The 8,844-nt window shown below is 35.1% G+C and overlaps 1 long non-coding RNA gene across 5 annotated transcripts; it reads left to right on the plus strand.

The window, feature by feature from the left end:
- LOC109819439 lies at window positions 291-8,375 on the plus strand. Of its 5 annotated transcripts, XR_002241534.1 has the most exons (7): window positions 291-818; window positions 1,887-1,938; window positions 2,464-3,905; window positions 4,226-4,336; window positions 4,430-4,506; window positions 6,126-6,189; window positions 8,151-8,375. It is a non-coding gene; the product is annotated as an uncharacterized LOC109819439 (long non-coding RNA). The 5 variants fall into 5 exon arrangements; XR_002241533.1 differs by lacking the exon at window positions 6,126-6,189; XR_002241532.1 differs by lacking the exons at window positions 6,126-6,189; window positions 8,151-8,375 and adding an exon at window positions 4,828-5,356 and having other exon boundaries at window positions 4,430-4,687.

Consider the following 8,844-nt stretch of genomic DNA (forward strand, 5'->3'; position numbering starts at 1 on the left):
CCGTGCCACCCTAAGTTACAGAAGTTTGGCTGGTGCTGTGGGAGACAAGGAGCGGTCTTAGCTAGCACGAGGAAGGGTGATCTTTTGCTGCTAGTAGTGAGGATATAAGTACCGTTGAGGTGAGGTAATTATATATATATATATATATATATATATATACACACATATATCTATCTACCCTTTAAAAGAGGGAGTTCTAAAAAAACTTTACCCTCCCCAAAATACCCTTCCACCAAATTTAATTACCTGGGGGAGTGTTTGGGTACTGTGTTTTTTCGATTTCCGTTTTTTTTCTCATTTATTTTTCCCCCAAACCGACGCCATCCCCTTTTCTCCCCTCTCAACCCCTGTTCGTCGCCTCTCCGATTCGCCGACTCCCTCATGAACCGAGCTTTCCAAAAAACCTAAAAATTTGCTCTGAGTTCTTTAGATTTCGTTAGTTTCTGGCTCGATTGTTTGGGATTTGATCGGAGATGGCGGATGTCGACACTTGACTCTGAATCGGGGCTGTTTCTTGTTGATTCTACAGAGCCAAAGAAACAGCCTGAGGTTATGATTGTAAGATTTTGTGATATTGGGAGATCTCTAGGGTTTGGTCTCAATTGCTTGGTTGGCGCTGTTGGTGATCGTTTGGGATGAGGAATGAGGGGCAGAGGCCTCAAGGATCCAGACGGAACAATGGATTCATGAGGAGCTTCTCGAGCTACTTGAGGATTGTCTCTAATGGTGCTTTGAATATGGCGTTGACTGTGAAATCTGCGGGGGTTTCGGTCGCTTCGTCCTTAGCTGAACGCGATGAGGATGATGCTCGTGATCAAGTATTAGATGAATATTCATTTAATTTATTGTTCTGTTTTGATGTTTGATGAATGTTGGTTCTAAAAGTAGAAACTTGATATTTTGGTTTGTTTGGATATCTTTATTCTATTTTTAGTGAAAAATTAAGTCCTGCATTGCTAAAATAGTGATGGTTGGTAGGTGGATGGAGGTGAGGGCATGAGTGGCGATACTGTTGGTAATTCCTTACGAGGGGATTTGTCTGTATTTGATATGGATCTAAAATTGTGAAAGTTGCTTTATTAAAAGATACATTAATTTGGTTGACAGGAAATACAGCTGCATAGGTAAGTATTCTCGTATGTTTAGATTTGCTATATTTTGGATGCTAAATTATAATCGGAAAAAATAAGTACAATCATAATTTGTTTTAAAAAAATGCAGATTTGATGGGAGCAAAAGATACAGTTTTCCAAAAAAAGAAATTGATAACGAAAAATATGTCACCTTATCAAATAATTTTTTTGTATAATTCAATCTAGAGAAACCAACGCAGGTTTTGCACCGATTGGTCTTTAACCAAATATTGAATTGCACTTGAAATACATTTTTCGAAAGAAAATTGCAAATAGCCCTGACAAATTTATTTGAAATGGATTTTCTACAATGTGTAGCATGCAGCATTTACTACGATACACTTTTGCCTCATATCAAACCTGCTCCAAGTGCGAAAGTAAATTTCATCTACATGTAAGCGAAGTATGATGTTTGTTTACAAATAAGTTGTTTTTTGAGCATGTTTCACTACTACTTATTTTTTGAGTCATTATAAGTTATTTATTACTTATTCTCAACAAAATTTATAAGTATTAACTTATAAGGAGATATAAGTAGTTATATGTTTGGTAAATCAATAACTTATAAGGTCGGGTTAAAATTTTGAAATTAAAGTGTGATACCGTGCAATTTCCTATATATATATTTGCATTATCATACTAATTGAAATTAGTCTCGTTCTGTTTTCTACATACTTTGGAAGGATGGACTTAGGTTCTGCTGGGTAACTGCACTCTTGAATTCTAATTTGTTTTGTTTATTTTTTCTTCCAGTACTATCCAAGCTTGAACCGGTCAAGATGTTGCATGAAAGGAATATGTACAGGTATGTACCAGTTTTTCTTCCTATTGATGAGGTAGTTCTGTTAGATACACCTCAGATTTTTTTTTTTGTTCAAAGGTCTATTAGTGTCTTGCCTTGCATTGCATTTTTATCTGAAGTGGTTTTTGTTATAATGCTTATTGCTAACGTTTTATATTGAGTAGAATTAGGAATTTGCTCAACTTATTGACTCCTTCATGGCAAGCTAAGTGACTTATCTACTTTTGCAAAAGTCATCTACAAAGATTCAAGAAATAATTTGGTGAACCAAAGCTTCAATCCATACTCCCAAAATATAGTAAATACAATGCACTACTCCTGCACCCGACAAAATCTATGTTTTAGTTAATTGGAAACCTTATACCATTGTTGCTCAAAATATCATCATTTCCAGCACTTTCCATCTATTCAAAAAATGTCTACCCGTCATCATTTACATCCATCTTCTTGCTTGTACTTCATCACTGATTCATTCTTTAATTATGTTCAAATTAGATAAGATTCATGGTGCATATGAATGAATTACAGGAAGGAGCCCAGAGGAAGCAACCTGAATGGGGATTGCAAGCTCTCCCCACTTGGGGATGGCAAATGCATCGGCAAGCCACATTGTCATTGTTCTCTTCTGCAGCAACATCAAGATTCTCGACTAACTTGGTTACAGCCACAGCTCATTCACCTTATCTTCAGTTTCCTCCACCGTCTATATCTAATGCCGCACGTTTGTGTTTCCCAATTCATTTATTATTTTCCTCTCTATAAAATTATTCATGCAGTTTGTGTTTGAGGATTTGGTACGTGGTATATTCACCCGAATCTGGTACGTGGAACCACATTCCAGAGAGGTAAGGACATTCAACATACCACAATAACCTGAATCCTTGAGGGTCTAATTCTAACCAGAGTATATATGTTGCCTATATCAATTTAATCTTTCTACTACTATTTAGGATGTTTTTAAAGTTTATGAAGCTTGATCTCAACTTTTGGCAACCGTTCAATTGAAATAATTTGATTGCCTTGCCTCTTTTGAAGTGCCTTTTTATGAACCAGTATGTTTGCATCAAAATTTGTGACAGGCAGTTTTGTATTCTGAACATGGGGCTCCTTTCTCATTTACCTTGTCTTTGGTTGGTTTAACTGTAATTACGTTCTTGATGGCGCTTATGCTTAACATGGTGAAACTTTACAGGATTTTGGAATCCTGTTGAGGGCCGGTTGCATACGTCTAAAGTATTTCTTTTGTTTGTGGTTCTATTATTGATGATCTAAATTATTTTGAAGTTTTAATTACAATTTTTTGTGTTTTTCTGTGGAAGAATTGACCTTTGGTGATTGTTCTTTTTTGCTATTTTATCCATCCATTTTAGAGATAAATGGATTGGTTCATCTTCAGTCTGCAAAAGTGTCAAACTGTTCAGGAATAAATATGGTCATTGTGAAGACTACAAATGTTAAGCAATTTGTGTTGTTTTCTGGGGAGAATACACATAAGATCTCGAGACTAAATTTCCAGCTTTTAGATGATGATGGTAATGATTTTTCCACTGCAGCAGGAAAACCTTAACTTCTGAAGCATTTGAATTTAAGAGGGAGCAAATTTGCACTCAATATAACCAATTTTACTACTCTCGAGACTGTTTTACTTGAAGATATATATATCTTACAGATGAGGATGTGGGCAATTTATTGACAAGTTGTTTGTTCCTTAAGAGATTGGATCTCATAACATGTCGCGGTTTTTTCACTCTGAACATCATGGGTCCATTCTCGCGACTCAAGATTCTGAATGTGAGGCATTGCAACCAACTTGTTGAGATAGGAATTTGTGCTTCAAATCTTATGGAATTTAGATATCTTGGACAGCTAATATGTTTCTCTATGAGAGAAGTTTCCAAATTGGTAACAGTGGAGATCAAAATTAAAGAAGATGTCTGCGATATCAGCTCTGAATGTTGCTTAACATGCAGGTTATTTCTATCCATTGTAATATTATTGTCTATCTTGATTATGCTAATTGATTTGGTATATGGATTTCATGAAACCGCTCAAATTAGGGGTCACATATTTGTTGTGTTTCTCATGTAGTTCTCGTGTTTACTGCTTTTATTCTTTGCGTTACTTGCGTTTATCTCTATTTTCTCTTGTCAAGAGATCGAAACTTTGACTTAAGAAAGTTTACTGCTTCATGGTGAGTTTGATCATTGAGAAATATACGTAGTTGTATCGTTGTGAGAAATATGATGATTGAGTTTATGCTAAGGTCTTTTCCTGAATATATTATGAATAGGGGGAAGAGGCTACACAGTATCTCATAGGGAACAAAGATAAATTTCAAGTTGTTGGGTATGTTTCAGAGACCCAAGGCTATCAGACTTCCACCTATGTCGGCGATAAAATTGTAAGTTCATGTGATTGACATATTTCTATGGTTTTGCTGCATTATGTGATAAATATCTTGCAAGATCTAATTGTGTCAACTTTCATTGTTCAGTATTTAATTGGAGGATCTGAGGAATATGCTGGCTCAGTGATTGGAGTCAAAATTCTTGATAAGTTAACATGAAAATTGTGAGATTCAATCTCAACTAATTCTTGCTCATTTGCTACTTTAGCATATAGTGTTTAATTATTTAAATTTTCATGGAATTGGGAGGTCTTTTCCTACTACATTGGGTACCAAGCCCATTTCATCTGAATGCCACTCAGAAGTTCTTATAAATAAAAATCAGATCTTGATCCTTAAGGGGAGGTCCATATAGTGTTTAATTATTTAAATTTTCATGGAATTGGGAAATCTTTTCCTACTACATTGGGTACCAAGCCCATTTCATCTGAATGCCACTCAGAAGTTCTTATAAATAAAAATCAGATCTTGATCCTTAAGGGGAGGTCTCCTCTTGCTGATTGAAGCTACTTTCTTGAGGTTTGTAATCTTCATATTATTTTCATCTTCTATTTCAGACTTTATGAAATTGACAGTTTATAGTTAATTGCTTGATATGATTTGGATAATGACATATCATTAGAAAACAACATAAGAATCTCAACAGATTTACATAGAGGATGGTGGATTTGATAGCATATTTGAACATCCTTAGAGGTTACTATTGAATATGGTGAAGACAGATCAAATGCATTGGCCAAATGCATGAATTCGAAATCTACATGTGTAATTTATGTGAAATCATTGGTAGCTAATCATCGGCAATACAACATTGTGTTAGCATATTTCGTAGGATATGTATTTTGATGGTAGTTCCAATTCAATCAAATAGTCATAAAAGAGCAAAATAGGTGAATTGGAACAGAAGTGGTAGCTTGGAGTAAGGCGTCAGAGGCAGTGGCCTAAATCTAATTGTAATCAGTGGCCCCTAAAAAGTCGGCAAGGGAACTCTGATATCAAAGCTAATGAAAGAATACCCATCAATGTTTGGGTTTTCTGTAAGATCAAAGCTAATGAAAGAATACCCATCAATGTTTGGGTTTTCTGTAAGCCACACAAGTCGAGCTCCGAGAGAGATAGAAGTCAATGGGGTTCACTACCATTTCAATGAACAAAGCCCAATGGAGAAAGCTATACAAGAAGGGAGATTCCTTAAATCTACATCAGTACATGGTAATCTTTATGGCACGACCATTGAGGCAGTTGAAGCAGTAACAGATTCTGGCAATGTAAAAATTTGAATACCCCTTATATATAAGAGATTTTAGGCTGTGTTTGGAAACTTGGATTTGGGTCTTGGATTTAAAATCCAAGGTATTTCAAATCCAAATCTTTAGTTTGGGTTTTAAACTGGGCTGAGATTTCAAATCTAATTATTTTTAAGAGGAGAATTTGAAAGCCCAAATTCTAATATTTCAAATCACAGCCTGCCCTTAGGTATTTGCCAAATCCAGACCAGACTAAATCCCCATCCCGACTCCTCTCTCTCATTTCTCAGTCCCGATCCCGACTCCAAGTTCTATCTCAACGCACGCAGGTAACCTCTATCCCTCCCCTCCCTCCTTCTCCTCTCTCGTTGAAACCTTAGATCTGAGCTAGGGTTTCGGTCTCCCCCTTTCTCCTCTCTCTCCCCATTCCATCAAAACCCTAGATCAAAGCAAAATATGAGATGATTACTCGTCAAAACCCTAGGTCGTGAGAACAAATTTTTGTTGAACTCAGACTTGGCTTTTCTCTTTTGTAGCTTGTTTTCTCCTCTCTTTCGGTTGCTCTCCTCATGTTTCTGCAATTTCTGATTGGGATTCAAGGTATGGCTTCAATTTTTGCTGTTTTTAAATTTTAAATTTTTTTTTGGGTGTTTCTTTGGGATCTGAGGATGTGGGTATCCCTTATTTTCTTCAGTTTTCTTGGTCTTGATCATGTATATCATTATTTAGGTGTTAAATCAGTTCTAAAAATCTATTCTGAGAGTAATTTTATATGAATTAACTGAAAGATGTAAGCCCTCATGGAACTTGGGATGTTGTTTATTTGAAGTTTTTGATAGTAGAGGTTGATTATTTTTCTCTTCTGGTGATGGAACAGATTTTTTTATTCATGGAACTAGGAATGCTGACTGAATTGATTTTTCGCTCGATTAGTAGTGATCATCTTATATTTTGCTACATTGTAGTTGTCACCTCATGTATCTGCAGCGCAAACCTGTGCTGGTGCTGTTTGATAGAATGTCTGAGTAGGCTTGATTGTTGTTAAAGCATGATTCATGTACTCGAATTGGGCAATGGCTGTAAAAAGACTTAAGTATTGCTTCTTGGTTGTTGGTGACTGATACATACTCATTTCCAATTGTCATAATGGCTTGCTGCTTCTTTTGTTGCCCTAATAGAATGTGCTTGGAGCTGGAAAACTCAATGAATAGGATCTCCGGTCTTTCCGTGACCAAATACTAGAAATTAGATTATGAATTAAGACAAGCATAGGATGTGATATACTGATATGAGCACCAGATGAGCCCTTTCTCCATGTATATATCATCTTTGGAAGTTAATATAATTGCTCCTGCAAAGTTTTTATGCAAAATGCATTCTAATCAGTAAAATAATACAATGATTGTTGTTGCTTACTACGCATTTAACTATTTGATGGTCCCTGCTGGTGGCTGTAGTAATGACTAGGTTCTACCACTGTATCATTAAAATGAATTATGTTAGGATGCACACTTATAGTTGTGATTTGCCTTTGTAGTAGACATTATTTCTGTAGTGATTCATTCCTTTTGCACCTTCTATGCAGCTCATCCATCATCGGTTTCAGTTAATTTCTCTCCTGTCTTTAAGGTCTATGTTCTTCAGTTTAATGTTGAACATATTTTGCAATACCAGCTAAAACTACCTAAACCCCTCTTTTACTTTGGAGTTTTTCGACCCTGCAGTTTGGTTCTTTGATTTGATTTCTTTTTCTTTTTTAGTCCTGTGAAAGTATCATCATATGCTTGGTTATTTGATTTGATTGTATATGAATATCACTATATCTCCTTTATGCTACTTCACTAGAACCTGATTGTGCTGAGAGTTGTACATGCGAATGTTTAGCAACATATGTTATTAGGTTACCATGGCTAAGTTTATCTACGGCTTTATCATTGGCATTTTCCCTATTCGTGTTTGTTTCTGTGTTTTTATTTGCAGTATCCTTTGGTATTTCCTGATACATGTAAGTTGTACTTTGGTATGACTTCTGGAATCAATATTCCAAACTTATATGTTTAAAGTATTGAAACTGTTGAATTAAGGATAGTTTCGTGTAAGTCCTGTGCATCTTCAGATTTTGTGATGAATTGGACTGTTGTGAAGTAAGCTGTGATTAATGATTGTGCATATGACTCTAGCTACATCAAGATCCAATTCTGTTGCAGATTATCGCGTATGCAGAGGCCAAACACCTGACCGTAGTTCAGCTAAGAGTTTAGTCCAAATTTTAAATTGTTAGATATTGGTTCAAAGTTTATTTTGTTTATATTTTAAGCCTACTACTTTTTATAAGGTTGCATTCTTTCTAATTTGTCTAAGTTACATTTGACGTTAATAGCTGGTCATGGCTTTGAAGTGATGTTCCATCGATAAATCTTCAAGGGGATGGATGGTCTTTTTGTTAAAGATGCACAAACCTTAAATAATATTTTTGTGATTTGCCTTTGTAGTTGATATTATTTCTGTTTTAGAGCATATTTTGTTTCATGAACTAATTGATGCTAAATTTTTTAATGTAGGATCCATTAAGTTCTCCGATACATGAGTTAGAAGCATAGGAGAAAAAGGAGGAGAAGACTTCGAAGGATAAATAGACGAATCTTGTTATGGTTTCTTTTAGTAGTTTATGTTGTGCTAATTTAGCTTGTTGTAGCAAATCGTGGTTATCTACCACGTATAGTACGTTGTGTTTTAAATGAAGACTTATTGTGTAGCCTAAAGCTTCTTATGTGAATTGTTCGCTATACTTTTTTGTGTCGTCAAGTCTTTTATCATGGTTAATTTTTAAAGTAGTACTCTTGTTATTTTGGAAATTGAAAGTCAATGTGGTAATGGATAAAACCATGAAAAAATGCTATTATAATGAATATTTGGGCATTATTACTATTGTTTGTATTCTCTCGTATTGATTCATGAAGGATGAGATGTTTGCATGAGTATTTATAATTGCTATCGATGTGATCAATTTTGGTTTTGAATTACTTCTCCAAGTATTATTTGTGCATGACAAGTCTCTCGTCCTTTTAAAACCAAGTTCATGTATAATAAAGTGTATTTAAACACTATATTTTAAATCTTTGATTTCAAATTCTTGCATTTTGTAAAGACATCCAAACAAAAGATTCTATCAAATCATGGATTTCAAATCCTAGATTTAAAATCCTTTTATTTTAAATCAACATTCTAAATCCAAATCTTAGTTTCCAAACGCAG

The sequence above is a fragment of the Asparagus officinalis genome, chromosome 8 (genome assembly GCF_001876935.1).
Source record: "Asparagus officinalis chromosome 8, Aspof.V1, whole genome shotgun sequence".
In the NCBI taxonomy this organism is placed as follows: Eukaryota; Viridiplantae; Streptophyta; class Magnoliopsida; order Asparagales; family Asparagaceae; genus Asparagus; species Asparagus officinalis.